Source organism: Ranitomeya imitator, chromosome 3 (assembly GCF_032444005.1).
Source record: "Ranitomeya imitator isolate aRanImi1 chromosome 3, aRanImi1.pri, whole genome shotgun sequence".
Taxonomy (NCBI): domain Eukaryota; kingdom Metazoa; phylum Chordata; class Amphibia; order Anura; family Dendrobatidae; genus Ranitomeya; species Ranitomeya imitator.
The window spans coordinates 109,081,827-109,095,866 of NC_091284.1; the positions used below are offsets into that span (position 1 = coordinate 109,081,827).

The following is a 14,040-nucleotide window of genomic DNA, read 5'->3' on the forward strand; positions in this document are numbered from 1 at the left end:
AGGAGCTAAGCATCGCGTGGTGGTATTGACTGATCATAAGAACTTGACTTATCTCGAGTCTGCTAAGCGTTTGAATCCTAGACAGGCTCGTTGGTCGCTGTTTTTTGCCCGTTTTGACTTTGTGATTTCGTACCTTCCGGGCTCTAAAAATGTGAAGGAGGATGCTCTGTCTAGGAGTTTTGTGCCTGACTCTCCGGGTTTATCTGAGCCGGCGGGTATCCTCAAGGAAGGAGTAATTGTGTCTGCCATCTCCCCTGATTTGCGGCGGGTGCTGCAAAAATTTCAGGCTAATAAACCTGATCGTTGTCCAGCGGAGAAACTGTTTGTCCCTGATAGGTGGACGAATAAAGTTATCTCTGAGGTTCATTGTTCGGTGTTGGCTGGTCATCCTGGAATCTTTGGTACCAGAGAGTTAGTGGCTAGATCCCTTTGGTGGCCATCTCTGTCACGGGATGTGCGTACTTTTGTGCAGTCCTGTGGGATTTGTGCTCGGGCTAAGCCCTGCTGTTCTCGTGCCAGTGGGTTGCTTTTGCCCTTGCCGGTCCCGAAGAGGCCTTGGACACATATCTCTATGGATTTTATTTCAGATCTTCCCGTTTCTCAAAAGATGTCAGTCATTTGGGTGGTCTTTGATCGCTTTTCTAAGATGGTCCATCTGGTACCCTTGTCTAAATTGCCTTCCTCCTCTGATTTGGTGCCATTGTTCTTCCAGCATGTGGTTCGTTTGCATGGCATTCCAGAGAATATCGTTTCTGACAGAGGTTCCCAGTTTGTTTCGAGGTTTTGGCGAGCCTTTTGTGGTAGGATGGGCATTGACTTGTCTTTTTCCTCGGCTTTCCATCCTCAGACTAATGGCCAGACCGAACGAACCAATCAGACCTTGGAAACCTATCTGAGATGCTTTGTTTCTGCCGATCAGGATGACTGGGTGTCCTTTTTGCCTTTGGCTGAGTTCGCCCTTAATAATCGGGCCAGCTCGGCTACCTTGGTTTCGCCATTTTTCTGCAATTCTGGGTTCCATCCTCGTTTCTCTTCAGGACAGGTTGAGTCTTCGGACTGTCCTGGTGTGGATACTGTGGTGGACAGGTTGCAGCAGATTTGGACTCGTGTAGTGGACAATTTGACCTTGTCCCAGGAGAAGGCTCAACGTTTCGCTAATCGCAGACGCCGTGTGGGTCCCCGACTTCGTGTTGGAGATCTGGTTTGGTTATCTTCTCGTCATATTCCTATGAAGGTTTCCTCTCCTAAGTTTAAACCTCGTTTCATTGGTCCGTATAGGATTTCTGAGGTTACTAATCCTGTGTCTTTTCGTCTGACCCTCCCAGATTCTTTTTTCATACATAACGTATTCCATAGGTCATTGTTGCGGAGATACGTGGCACCTATGGTTCCATCTGTTGACCCTCCTGCCCCGGTTTTGGTGGAGGGGGAATTGGAGTATATTGTGGAGAAGATTTTGGATTCTCGTGTTTCAAGACGGAAACTCCAGTATCTGGTTAAATGGAAGGGTTATGCTCAGGAAGATAATTCCTGGGTTTTTGCCTCTGATGTCCATGCTCCCGATCTTGTTCGTGCCTTTCATGTGGCTCATCCTGGTCGGCCTGGGGGCTCTGGTGAGGGTTCGGTGACCCCTCCTCAAGGGGGGGGTACTGTTGTGAATTCTGTGGCAGAGCTCCCTCCTGTGGTTACAAGTGGTACTTCGGCTGATTCTCTCTGGGAGCTTCCGTTTGTGGAGGAAAGTGGTACTGCGGCTTCTGAGTTTCCTCCCTCAGGTGATCTGGTGAGGTCGTTAGGTGCTTCTCTACTTAACTCCACCTAATGCTTTGATCCATGCTTCCTGTCAATGTTCCAGTGTTGGACTTGTTTTTCCCTGGATCATTCCTGTGGCCTGCTGCTCTGCATAGCTAAGTTCTTCTTTGCTATTTGTTTGCTATTTTTTCTGTCCAGCTTGTCTAATTGTTTTGCTGGAAGCTCTGGGACGCAAAGGGTGTACCTCCGTGCCGTTAGTTCGGTACGGAGGGTCTTTTTGCCCCCTTTGCGTGGTTTTCTTTAGGGTTTTGTGTAGACCGCAAAGTTATCTTTCCTATCCTCGCTCTGTTAAGAAAGTCGGGCCTCACTTTGCTGAATCTATTTCATCCCTACGTTTGTCTTTTCATCTTAACTCACAGTCATTATATGTGGGGGGCTGCCTTTTCCTTTGGGGTATTTCTCTGAGGCAAGGTAGGCTTATTTTCTATCTTCAGGCTAGTTAGTTTCTCAGGCTGTGCCGAGTTGCATAGGCAGAGTTAGGCGCAATCCACGGCTGCCTCTAGTGTTGTTTGGAGAGGATTAGGGATTGCGGTCTGCAGAGTTCCCACGTCTCAGAGCTCGTTCTGTTATTTTGGGTTATTGTCAGATCACTGTATGTGCTCTGACCGCTATGTCCATTGTGATACTGAATTGCCTATCACAACAGGCACCATAATAACACCCCGGCAGCAGGCCCGCTGTCTGGGTGTTATGTTTGACTCCGATCTCTCCTTCACCTCCCATATACAATCTCTTGCCCGCTCATGCCGCTTGCACCTAAAGAACATCTCTAGAATCCGCCCTTTTCTCACCATGGAGACAGCTAAAACCCTCACTGTCGCCCTGATCCACTCCCGCCTGGACTACTGTAACGCTCTATTAATTGGCCTCCCCCTCACTCGACTTTCCCCTCTCCAGTCCATCCTTGATGCAGCAGCCAGGATCATCCATCTGGCTAATCGTCACTCGGACAAGTCCGCTCTTCGCCAGTCGTTACACTGGCTACCCATTCATTACAGGATACAATTCAAAGTACTTGTTCTCACCCACAAAGCTCTCCACAGTGCGGCACCCCCTTACATCTCCTCCCTCATTTCTGTCTATCAGCCTAACAGACCACTGCGCTCTGCAAATGACTTTCGATTAACCTCTGCACTAATCCGTACCTCCCACTCCCGACTCCAAGACTTCTCCCGTGCTGCGCAAATCCTCTGGAATGCTCTACCCCAAGATATTAGGACCATCCATAATTTGCATTGTTTTAGGCGCTCGCTCAAAACACATTTGTTCAGAGCGGCCTATCACGTTCACTAATCAAAGTCATTTTATGTTTGGGTGTGTGTGTAGCCCGTTCACTATCTCCATCTATTCCCCAACCCCTGAAGATGGCTGGACCATGATTGTAAATACATCATTGTAAATACACACCTGAACTTTGTATCTCCCCCACCTGATTGTAGATTGTAAGCTCTCACGAGCAGGGTCGTCTTATTTTGCTTTAATTATTGTATTGTTAACGTTGTTACTTATGACTTTTGTGTTTGAAACTGTTAAACTGTAAAGCGCTGCGGAATATGTTGGCACTATATAAATAAAGATTATTATTATTATTATTAAAACAAGTACAATAATCTTGAACAATACAAGTCACAACTGGTACAGGAGGAGAGAGGACCCTGCCCGCGAGGGCTCACAATCTACAACAACAACATATTGAAAAAGGGAAAAGCATTATTTAAATCACACAGTGCAAGGCATAAAAATATAAATAAATGTAAATTTGTTTTCCCATATCATCATTAAAAAATAGTAAATGTCCAATAATATTTAACATTTTTCAAAATTTGGGATGATATTTTGGGGCTTCATAACTAGTTACTAATTTTTTTTTAGTAAAATGGGAGTCCGTCTCATAGTCCGAGTTTGCGGAAGCTTACTAGGGGGGATGGCGGCAGTGGAGTGGGGTCCCAGGAGTTAAGGTACCGTCACACTCAGTGACGCTGCAGCGATATAGACAACGAGCCGATTGCTGCAGCGTCGCTGTTTAGGTCGCTGTAGAGACGTCAAACACAGCAGCTCCAGAACGATGCAGGAGCGATCCAGTCACGTAACGGCGACTCACTTATCGTTCTCGCTGGTTGTTAGCTCCATGTAAAACATTGCTGGCATCGTTGCTTTTGCGGTCAAACATGATGATACACGCCGACCTGACGACCAAATAAAGTTCTGGCCTTCTAGCTCCGACCAGCGATGGCACAGCGGGATCCAGGTCGCTGCTGCGTGTCAAACACAACGAGATCGCTATCCAGGACGCTGCAACGTCACGGATCGTTGTCGTTCTCGTTGTAAAGTTGCTGAGTGTGAAGGTACCTTTAGGGTTGCTGCTGCAGGGAACCAGAAGCGGCAGGGAGTGGGGCGAGGTTTCCTGAAGCCCCCTGCAGGGAAATTAATGGGCAGAGTGAGGAATTCGCTCCACCAATCTCTTGTTGAATCCCAGGGCTTGCATCATTGCACCGCAAAGACAACCCCCCTCCCAGTCTGGGTCCTGCAGCATAGCCCCACTCCAGTGACCCTGCCCCCTGTGACCCTGCTCCAACACTGACGCCCCCGCTGCAAGCTACATTGGGACTATAAGATGCACCTCTATTTTCCTGTCAAATTTTGGAAAAAAGTGCTACCTATAGTCCAAATAATATGGTATTTCAAATGTAGCTATATACAGGCTGGTTGTTTTTGGGATGAGATTTAGTTTTAAATGACACTTTACTTTACTGAAAAAATTCCAGGTGTGGTAAAATGGCAAAAAAAAAACACAATTCCTGCCATTGTTTTTTGACTTTCATTACTTTGACTTGCCAAGTCGGCAAGAGAAGAAAAGCACTAGTCATCATAGTATAACACTGGGACCAGTGCTATCCGATATAACATCAGAGAGCAATCGGCTGTGTTATACGCTCGTGTGAGCGAGCCCTCAAAGTAATTAAACAATAGCTAGCTCTAAATACCTCTGTTGAATGCAAGTTATGGCTGTAGTTCCCAGCCAACATCTACCTTGTATGCAGTTGCCTCATCTCCAGGGCCGAACCACTCCATTCACAGCTACTGCGATAAAATGTAATAGAATGTCATGGAGCAGAAAGATTACAATTTTTTTTGTGAATTTTTTTAACACATTACTAAATGTACCCCACGTTCACTTCCTTGCTGAGGAGACAGGAAAAAAGTAAAAAGAAATTTACCTGCTGATATTTCTCTAATCTTCTTTTTTGGATGTGAATGAATCTAGTACTACTCTTTGTGAAGTACGTTTGTACTGCCTGTGTATAAGCATCAGCAAAGCAGGTATACACCCCCAAAAAGGGATAGTAATAATAATAATCTCTTTATTTTATAATTTCTGGGATAATTTTTGGACAGTTTTTACAATTTATGCTTAAATAGCAGTGTATTGTTAAATAGGCTGCTGGTTACCCCTGGATATCATCCGTTTCCTGCTGGCCAAAAAGGTTGAGGTCATTTGTCTATTACTAAAGCTGTGTTATCATTTAAGAGCTCAAATGGAGTTAAATATAGTCATATGAGACCTCCAAGTGTTATACAAGTATTTACCGGGCAATTAGAGGTTTTGCAGTATTGACATTCGTGCTGAAATTATTCACCAAAAATCAATTTTTGGGGAAAATTCTGCAAAATTTTGCAAAGCTGGTGAAGTTGAATTTCAAAAGATCTGGTCATGTCTATTTGGAATGTCAATCATTATATAAGCATTTAGAATTGGGTAGGAGCTTTTCTCTCAACAAATTACATTTTAAGCTATAATCTAGCAATAGATCATATGTAAACAGTCAAGGAAGGTTGAATTTGCAGAACTTATGACTTGTTTTCAGCCTATGTAACTTTGTTACTATGATTTTCAAAAACACGAAAATAGTGAAAAAATAAATATAAATATTTGGTATCCATATAATTGAAATAATGTATAGAATGAGGTTAATATGTCTTTTATTACACTCAGGAAACAGCATAGAAATTGGCATAAACAATAATAGCATTGCATTGTTGTTAGTGATGAGCGAACACTAAAATGCTTGAGTGCTCAGTACTCGAATCAAGCTGGTCGATCACTAGGACGAGCTTGACTCAAGTAACTAGTATAATGGAAGTCAATTGGAAACTTGTTTTTCTGGAAGACCATAACAGAAAGACTGCAGGGGCAGGAAAATTGCTGAAATGAATGAAAACAGCACTCAAATGGAATGGGGAAGTCACCTGGATGCATCTCTGACTCCCAGGTCACTGCGGGAACTAAGTAAATAATTTGCAAAAATGCCACTTTGCCAGGCTCTTCATGATAGCCCTGGTGCGTTGGGAATCGGAGTCATATTTTTTAGTGTTGATGTTAGCTGCGATCAACTGTCAACTGGCATCAAGAGCAGGGGTTAGTATTGGAGAAGTGTCTATCAGAAACCCCATCAGTAACCCAGTAATCCAAGAAAAAACAAAGGAACACAGAAAAAAATACTTAATTTGAATAAAGACTCCCCACACTATCCGTCCTTCACCAATTTATTTTAAAAAAATGTTCCCACGAAACGTCTCCATCATAGTCAAGTGTAATCCACGGCTTTCCCACAACATCCACCAATTCTGTAGTACAACCTTTGAAGCCTCGTTCTGAGAACAAAGCTTCATAGGTCACTCCCAGTCAGGCTGCGCTCCACGAGACTTGGTGAGAGCGGTGATTACGTCAGTAATGTTACTAACGTCACCACTCTTGTTGGGTTACTCAGAGCACAGCCTGACCAAGGGTGAACTATGAAGCTTCATTCTCAGAATGAGGCTCCATGGGTACTACAGAATTGGTGGACATAATGGGGCCGCCATGAATTATGTTGGAGCTCTGGGGGTAATAAATTGGTGAACAAGGGACTGTCTTGTTTATATTTATTTGATTCTTTTTTTATGTCTTTCAGGATGCCATTTGTGGACTACATCATAATCATTGGACTTTTTTTGAATTAATAAATTGGTGAACTAGGGAGTTAGGAGTTTTTTTAATAAAATATTTTTGTGTGTGCTTTTTTCTTTTAACTTGATGGGTTAGGGTCTGAGGAATGCCTCTCCATTGCTAACCCCTGGGCTTGATGCCAGCTGACATCAACCTCAAAAATGATTACTCTGATTGCCAATGCACCAAGTCAATCAGAAAAAGCCTGGAAAAGAATTGGCGCATCTATGGGGGAACCCATTTAATTTTTTTAAATTAATTATTTATTAGGTGTAAGACTGGTTTAAAACACCCTTTTGTGCCACACAAAAGGGACCTAAAGGGTGTAACTTTATAATATTTACAGGGGGGTGGACATCAATCTAAACTCTCTCTCCTATAACAACTGTCACTGAACTGCTTCCAGAGCATAGCATAACGAGCATTGCGTTACTTGGTCTTATCTAAGACTCGATGATGAGATGCGGCCAGCCAATCACAGTAATGGCAGTAGCCAACATGGTATGGCATTGCCATGTATGGCGGGCAAACCCTGCATATTTATTGGCTGTCTAACATGTGGAGTGGGGATTTGAACATGGTGCTCGAGCACCTGTGATACTCTTTGGAGTAACACGCGTGCCCGAGCACCCCCATGCTCGATCGAGTGTCGAGCAGTGCCGAACACACTCACTCATCTCTAACTAGAATTTTTTATATAACTATGTAGACAAGATAATAAAAAATATATATTCTGACTCTTGGAATACATCAATGAAAAACATGTTAAAAAATGTGCAGCTTGAGGGTAAAAAAATAAGGCATCATTAAGAGAAACAAAAAATATCATTTTAATAAATTTCTAAAAATATTTCAGAATTTTAGTTAAAAATAGGTAAAACGTGAAGGCTATTATCAAAATAATACATTTAATTGACTTAAGGATGCATGTGCTTCACATACACCTAAAATGCAAAGAACATTCCTCCAGGCTGGAGGCTTATAAATATCCCTTCTCAGCATTTCCTTCTCCAAAGTCACCAAGGAATCCTGGACAAATAACAAAAATCAGCAGTTTGTGATTTTCTAGGCTAAGTTTCCCCTTCAGTATTGTTTTCAACTGTCTTAACTTTTTAATCAGTATTTTTCTCCTTCCTTACTGGAAACTTTCCATTTTTCATTTACTTCATTTCTATTTCTGTTACAATTAGCCTGAAGCTCTCACATTAAAGATTGAAGCCTGTAAAGTACTCGTACAATGAACATAATTTAAACAAATCTTGTTTAAAGTTAAATTTAGAAAGAACAGCATGCCGAAGGAAGGAAAATGATACATACATAAGCAATAGTATAGGTTCAGTTTAAAGGTAAATCCACAGACGACAAATATGTAAAGGTACCTTCACACTAAACGACGCTGCAGCGATCCAGACAAGGATCCGGATCGCTGCAGCGTCGCTGTTTGGTCGCTGGAGAGCTGACACACAGACAGCTCTCCAGCGACCAACGATGCCGGTAACCAGGGTAAACATCGGGTTACTAAGCGCAGGGCCGCACTTAGTAACCCGATGTTTACCCTGGATACCATCCTAAAAGTAATAAAAACAAACGCTTCATACTTACCTTCGGCTGTCTGTCCCCGGCGCTGTGCTTCTCTGTACTGGCTGTCAGCACAGCGGCCGGAAAGCAGAGCGGTGACGTCACCGCTCTGCTTTCCAGCCGCTGTGCTCACAGTGAGTGCAGGAAAGCACAGCGCCGGGGACAGATAGCGGAAGGTAAGTATGAAGCGTTTGTTTTTTTTACTTTTAGGATGGTAACCAGGGTAAACATCAGGTTACTAAGCGCGGCCCTGCGCTTAGTAACCCGATGTTTACCCTGGTTACCAGCGAAGACATCGCTGAATCGGTGTCACACACGCCGATTCAGCGATGTCAGCAGGAAGTCCAGCGACCAAAGAAAGTTCTGGCCTTCTAGCCCCGACCAGCGACAGCACAGCAGGATCCTGATCGCTGCTGCCTGTCACACTGAACGATATCGCTAGCGAGGACGCTGCAACGTCACGGATCGCTAGTGATATCGTTTAGTGTGAAGGTACCTTTACAGTATTTCACCAGCATTTTTAATCATGTTTATTTCTTTTTTACGTTGGGGAATCTGACATGGTTTACTGGAGTAATCCACAACAGAAATGCAAGCATGTTAACTTCTACAAGTCCTATTTAGGTTATTGATGTCATAAAAAAATTCTGCAACAAAATGTCTTCACATATGGCAAAAATGTTGCAGACAGATGATGGGTGTAAAAAGATAAGCAATATTAACAGGGCTTTTTAAAATGCAGGTTTTCTAATTTTCGAACTTTTTTAGTAGGGGGCTTTATTTTATTTATATATTTATGTTATTATTTGTTTGTTTGTTTGTTTTACAAATCATTATTGCAGTTTCCTTAACTAATTTGTCATTTTTCTTCCATAAAACGTCATTGTTTCTTTTCCTTGGTCAGCTAATATGACTTACGTTATTGGTAAAATTGGTAATTTTCAGAAAAGTTGCTATTTTACATCTATGTTTTTGGGGACCTAAAGAACACTCCAAAAAAGTGTGAGTTACAGAAAATTGAAAGGGACTTTTGAAAAAATAGCCACCAGTAATTCCAAACAGAGCACATTTTTATTATACTTTCATTGACTTTTGAAATTCGTTGAACTATGAGACAGATAAAAATAACATTATCAGCTTTAGGACTTCCCATTGACGTTAAATGTCTGGGCGGTCCTGCACATACTCTGCGGTGACAATGTAAAGGTATGTGCAAACGTTGCGGATTCTCTGGGGATCCGCAGCGTTTTTTTGCGGTGCAGAAACTCTGCAAATCCGCAATTGATTTACAGTACAATGTAAATCAATGAGAAAAAAAAAATGCTGTGCACACTTTGCGGAAAATCCGCTGCGGAAACGCTGCGGTTTAAAAGAAGTAGCATGTCACTTCTTTTTTGCGAATCTGCAGCGTTTTTGTACCCATTCCATTATAAAAAAAAACGCAGGGGTAAAAGACGCAGCAAATCCGCAAAAAAATGCACAAAAACCGCTGTGACAAATCCGCAGGTGCGTTTTCTGCCAGGAGATACAGAATCCGCACCAGGAATTCCTAAGCCTAATCCGCAAGGTGTGCACATAGCCTTAGAATAGTAGCGTAGCCACATGCGATTGTATAATTGCAGGAGTGAGTTTAAGTCTTAGCATTTCCCTCTATCGTCACTTGTAACAAGAAGGCAACTTTGTAAATATGCTGTACAATATTCTTGCTTGCAATCTCCGTTGCTTGCCTAGAACTTCCATTACTGCTTTTATTTCTTTAGCAAATAAATCCATTTAACACTGAAAACTTAAGGTTTTGTTACACATCAAGCTGACTCACTGCTTCTAAACTAAAAAGAACGGGCAAACCCCAGAGTGTTAGATTTGGAGCAATGCGGGATTTATAACAATAGAGCAGGGATATAAGTTCACGAAAGTGGCAGAGAAGTCCTCAAATTACCTTGAAAAAAAGACAGAAATAGGAACTTAGAAATTATAGGAGGCTTGTTTGGATATTGTGCCGTCACCCCTGGACGAAGCATTTCATTGCAAAACGCGCGTCGGGTGTGGTGGGTCCCCGGGGTCTCCCTCATGGTAACTATACCTTTATTAGTACTATGCTCATATATATGGTTTCCTAGCTGGCTATTTTTAGTATATATATTTATTTCTATACGTGTATAGTGTGGTTCACTTGGACTACTTATTATTAATATATTGATCACTCTGTTTATTGTTATTGATCTTATATCATATTGTATGTTTCACATATATCCTTTTATTGGATGCAAAACTAGGCACCTGAGTAACTGTAACGGTTTTACTTGCTAAGTACGTTTATGAGGTAGTCCCTGTGGGAGTCCCACCTTTGCTGCTGCACTGGTGGCTACTGCCCTGGTTTTATCCTGTATGTGTATTTGTTTAATAAAATATATTTTCTATATATCCTTGGTTTATTTTCTTTGGGTCTGCCATGTGAAGGTTTGTTGTTGGTATTGTATTGTGCCGTCTAAGCAAAAGTAGACGGACTTACACGGTATGTGCAACTACCCCCATTCAGTAATATTAATAGGCAAGACATGAAATCCTTCTGACCTGAATTATTGCAGCAAAATACCATAGAATGGCTTTTCTGCTACTGTAAACCATATCCAGTTCTTCATTTAATAAAGAATTGGGAAAATTGGGAAAATATATAACATAGACGTGTGTAATGGACACTAGAGTTGAATCTTTCTCTATAGTAACATGCATTTGCCGCTTATTTCCTGCTCTCTGGGGTTAATGAAAGGAAAGGAAGTCCGGGCAACTAAGCAGAGAAGAAGAAATGTGTCCAATTAGTATGACAAGGTGAGGTTGGATGCGCTGAAAAGCTCTTTTTTTCTTTCAACACACTAGAAACCATTAAGAAATAAAACCTCTTTCCATTGACAAAATTTCGCCCCCACACATCCTGCTAAATAATCATTCCAATGTCGAATGGAGAGAAATAGTGAGTTAATGAATGATGCATACACTGGATTATTTCAGCACTTCAGCTTTCTACTGTCAGATAAAATATCACTTCAAAAGACTGCACATGAAAGCAAGGCTGAAGATCAACAGATTAAACATTCAGTTCATGTTCAGTGGAAAAATACAATGTCGAAATGTACCTCCCATATAGTTAGGATGGAGGTACAAATAGGTATCATGGTGGAGAAGGTATTTATAATTTTCAATAATGCTGTTATTTATTTAGTGGCTGTAGACATAGACTGTTATGTTCAGTATGTACAAACAAATCTAGAACTAGCTACAGAAAGAACTTTTCTAAACGTCTACCTCTTCGAGAAAAAAAAGCTTCATCCAGACCAGATGTGCTATGATTAAAGAGGTTGTGCAAGATTCAGGGTTTTTTTTTTTTAACTTGCTAACTATAACTCGGCAGAGGTATTGTTCGAAAGATCTTGGAGACAAAACCACAGATAAGTGGGTGTAGGCTACTGCAGATTGTTCTCCCTCTTCATTTGTTATCATATGGACTCAATGATGTTGAGATCAGGACTTTGTGGGCTCCAATAAGACACCTCCCTGATGATATTGCATGATGGTTAAGTATCTGTATTTCTTCACATTGAGGACACTAAGAAATGGGCTATGTTGAGGGCCATAGAAGCACTGGTTGGTCAAGGAAACTGAGTGCAACAGATAGTTTTTATTATCATGGCAAAACTTGTTCTTTAATGGGATTATTTTGAGTCACATGCAGCATCCCTCTGTAATAACACTCCATGGTTGGAGGTTAGAAAAGCCTTCTAAGTAGATGTTGCCCTAACTTACTGTTGCTGTCTCATCTGGTTGTTAATGTTAGGTGAAGTTATAGGCAAACAAGGGTCAGAAACAATATGGGCTTGACACAAACAATCTACATTGGAATTTACTCATCAAAATACCAAGGATCAAAGAAAAAGGAATTCTAGAGAAAAGGATTAAACACAATAACTGGCTTTATACTGGAGCATATTTTTAATCCAGAACATCTGACATTTTTCTGCACCCGATTTGCTATGTTTTTAAGTATATTTGAGTCACTTGGCCTTGTTTCTATGTCCATGCTATGGCTTTTTGGCCACAGTTCTTCCATGAACACCACTTCTGGCAAGATTTCTCTGAACAGTAAATTGATATAGCTGGGTCCCACTGGTTGCTGCCAGTTTCGATCTACTGGACATCTGCTTGTCATCTGTGAAAATAGTATAGAAAAATGACATTATTAATTACTTGCATTCAATTCCACTCGAATAAATTCACCCAACTGGAGTGTAGATAAATAAATGAACTGACCCTTAAAATATCTTGTTATAACATACTAGATGGCAGCCCGATTCTAAAGAATCGGGAGTCTAGAATCCATATATACTTTATTTATTCAAATGTAAGAATAATACAATTAATAAATAATAGTAAGAAAGAACAAAAATAATAGGCAGTATATGGAGAAAACACCAAACAAAAGTTCAAAATTGGTGTGAAAATGTCACTGAACCACTTCACAACTAAATATATATAGTTTTGGTAAATGGTATTATCATTTTTTTGACGAAATTCGGCAGGAGCTTGAAGAGCAACGTCACTGGGCCCGCCTCCACGCAGTAGAAACTTGCTGTGAGGTAAAAATTCAAAAATCACACCAAAATGGTGGGCGGAGTGTGTCACAGTACGGCACGTTTCTGATTGGTCGTTCGCAGCAGGCGGCAACCAATCAGACACTGGACACTGTTGACGTCACTTATCTCCGGACATTAGCTCCGGACATTAGCTCCGGACATTATCTCCGCACATTAGCTCCGGACATTAGCTCCGGACATTAGCTCCGGACAAAGCCACGGAAGTTGGCACAAATTGCAGGAAGTAGTATTCTAGGCAATTAATCTCCGGACATTAGCTCCGGACATTAGCTCCGGACATTAGCTCCGGACAAAGCCACGGAAGTTGGCACAAATTGCAGGAAGTAGTATTCTAGGCAATTATATATTAGATTTTGTATTATTATTCAAATTATCTCCAGACATTTATAAATGTAGATACCATGTAAATCTAAGGATTTAAAAGACTGATTCGTATGGGATTTACATTTAGTAAATAGGGATTTAGACAAATGCATAAATTAATGAAATAAATACCTAATTAGAAACAGTCATAGATTAGTACCTAGAAGAGAACAGTATGAGAGCAGAGAGGAACTTTCTATTACTTTTTCCAGAAGGTGTTTGACCATTAGTTTTGACATGATTGCTCCTATTACTGGAACATACTTCAGGAGCTTTGCTACAAGCTTATCCCATTCTTGTGTTTCCCTTACTCATTATTTATCTTCCTGTCTGAAAGTAGAATTTCTTGCAGCAACATTTTTCTTTTATTGCAACAATATTTCCTCCTGGTTATTGCAGGATCTCTTATAAATATATGAAAACCAAAAGAGAGGGTGATATTTTACTTTTCTGGCTTTAACTGAAACTACTTGAGTTACAAAGCAAAATACAGCTACAAAGGGGGCGTGGTTATGGAGTGAGAGGAAGAAGACGTGCTTTGGGAGAGCTCCCTAATATCCTTCTACCATCCTGCCTATTAGACTCCTTACACTATTAAAATCCTGCGGCTGCGGAGACCCCTGGAGACGCAGAGGCTGCTAGCCTCTGGAGAAG

At 41.4% G+C, this 14,040-nt stretch overlaps 1 long non-coding RNA gene across 2 annotated transcripts in view; it reads right to left on the reverse strand.

Moving 5' to 3' along the window:
• Positions 1 to 8,727: 8,727 nt before the first annotated feature.
• The window catches only part of LOC138672861 (uncharacterized), a 253,694-nt gene continuing 248,381 nt past the window's right edge, over positions 8,728 to 14,040 (reverse strand). Inside the window, exon 3 of one of the 2 annotated variants that reach the window (XR_011319781.1) lies at positions 8,728 to 12,578. This is a non-coding gene — a long non-coding RNA (uncharacterized lncRNA). The remainder of the gene's footprint in view (positions 12,579 to 14,040) is intronic. The other variant, XR_011319780.1, reaches the window with a different exon arrangement.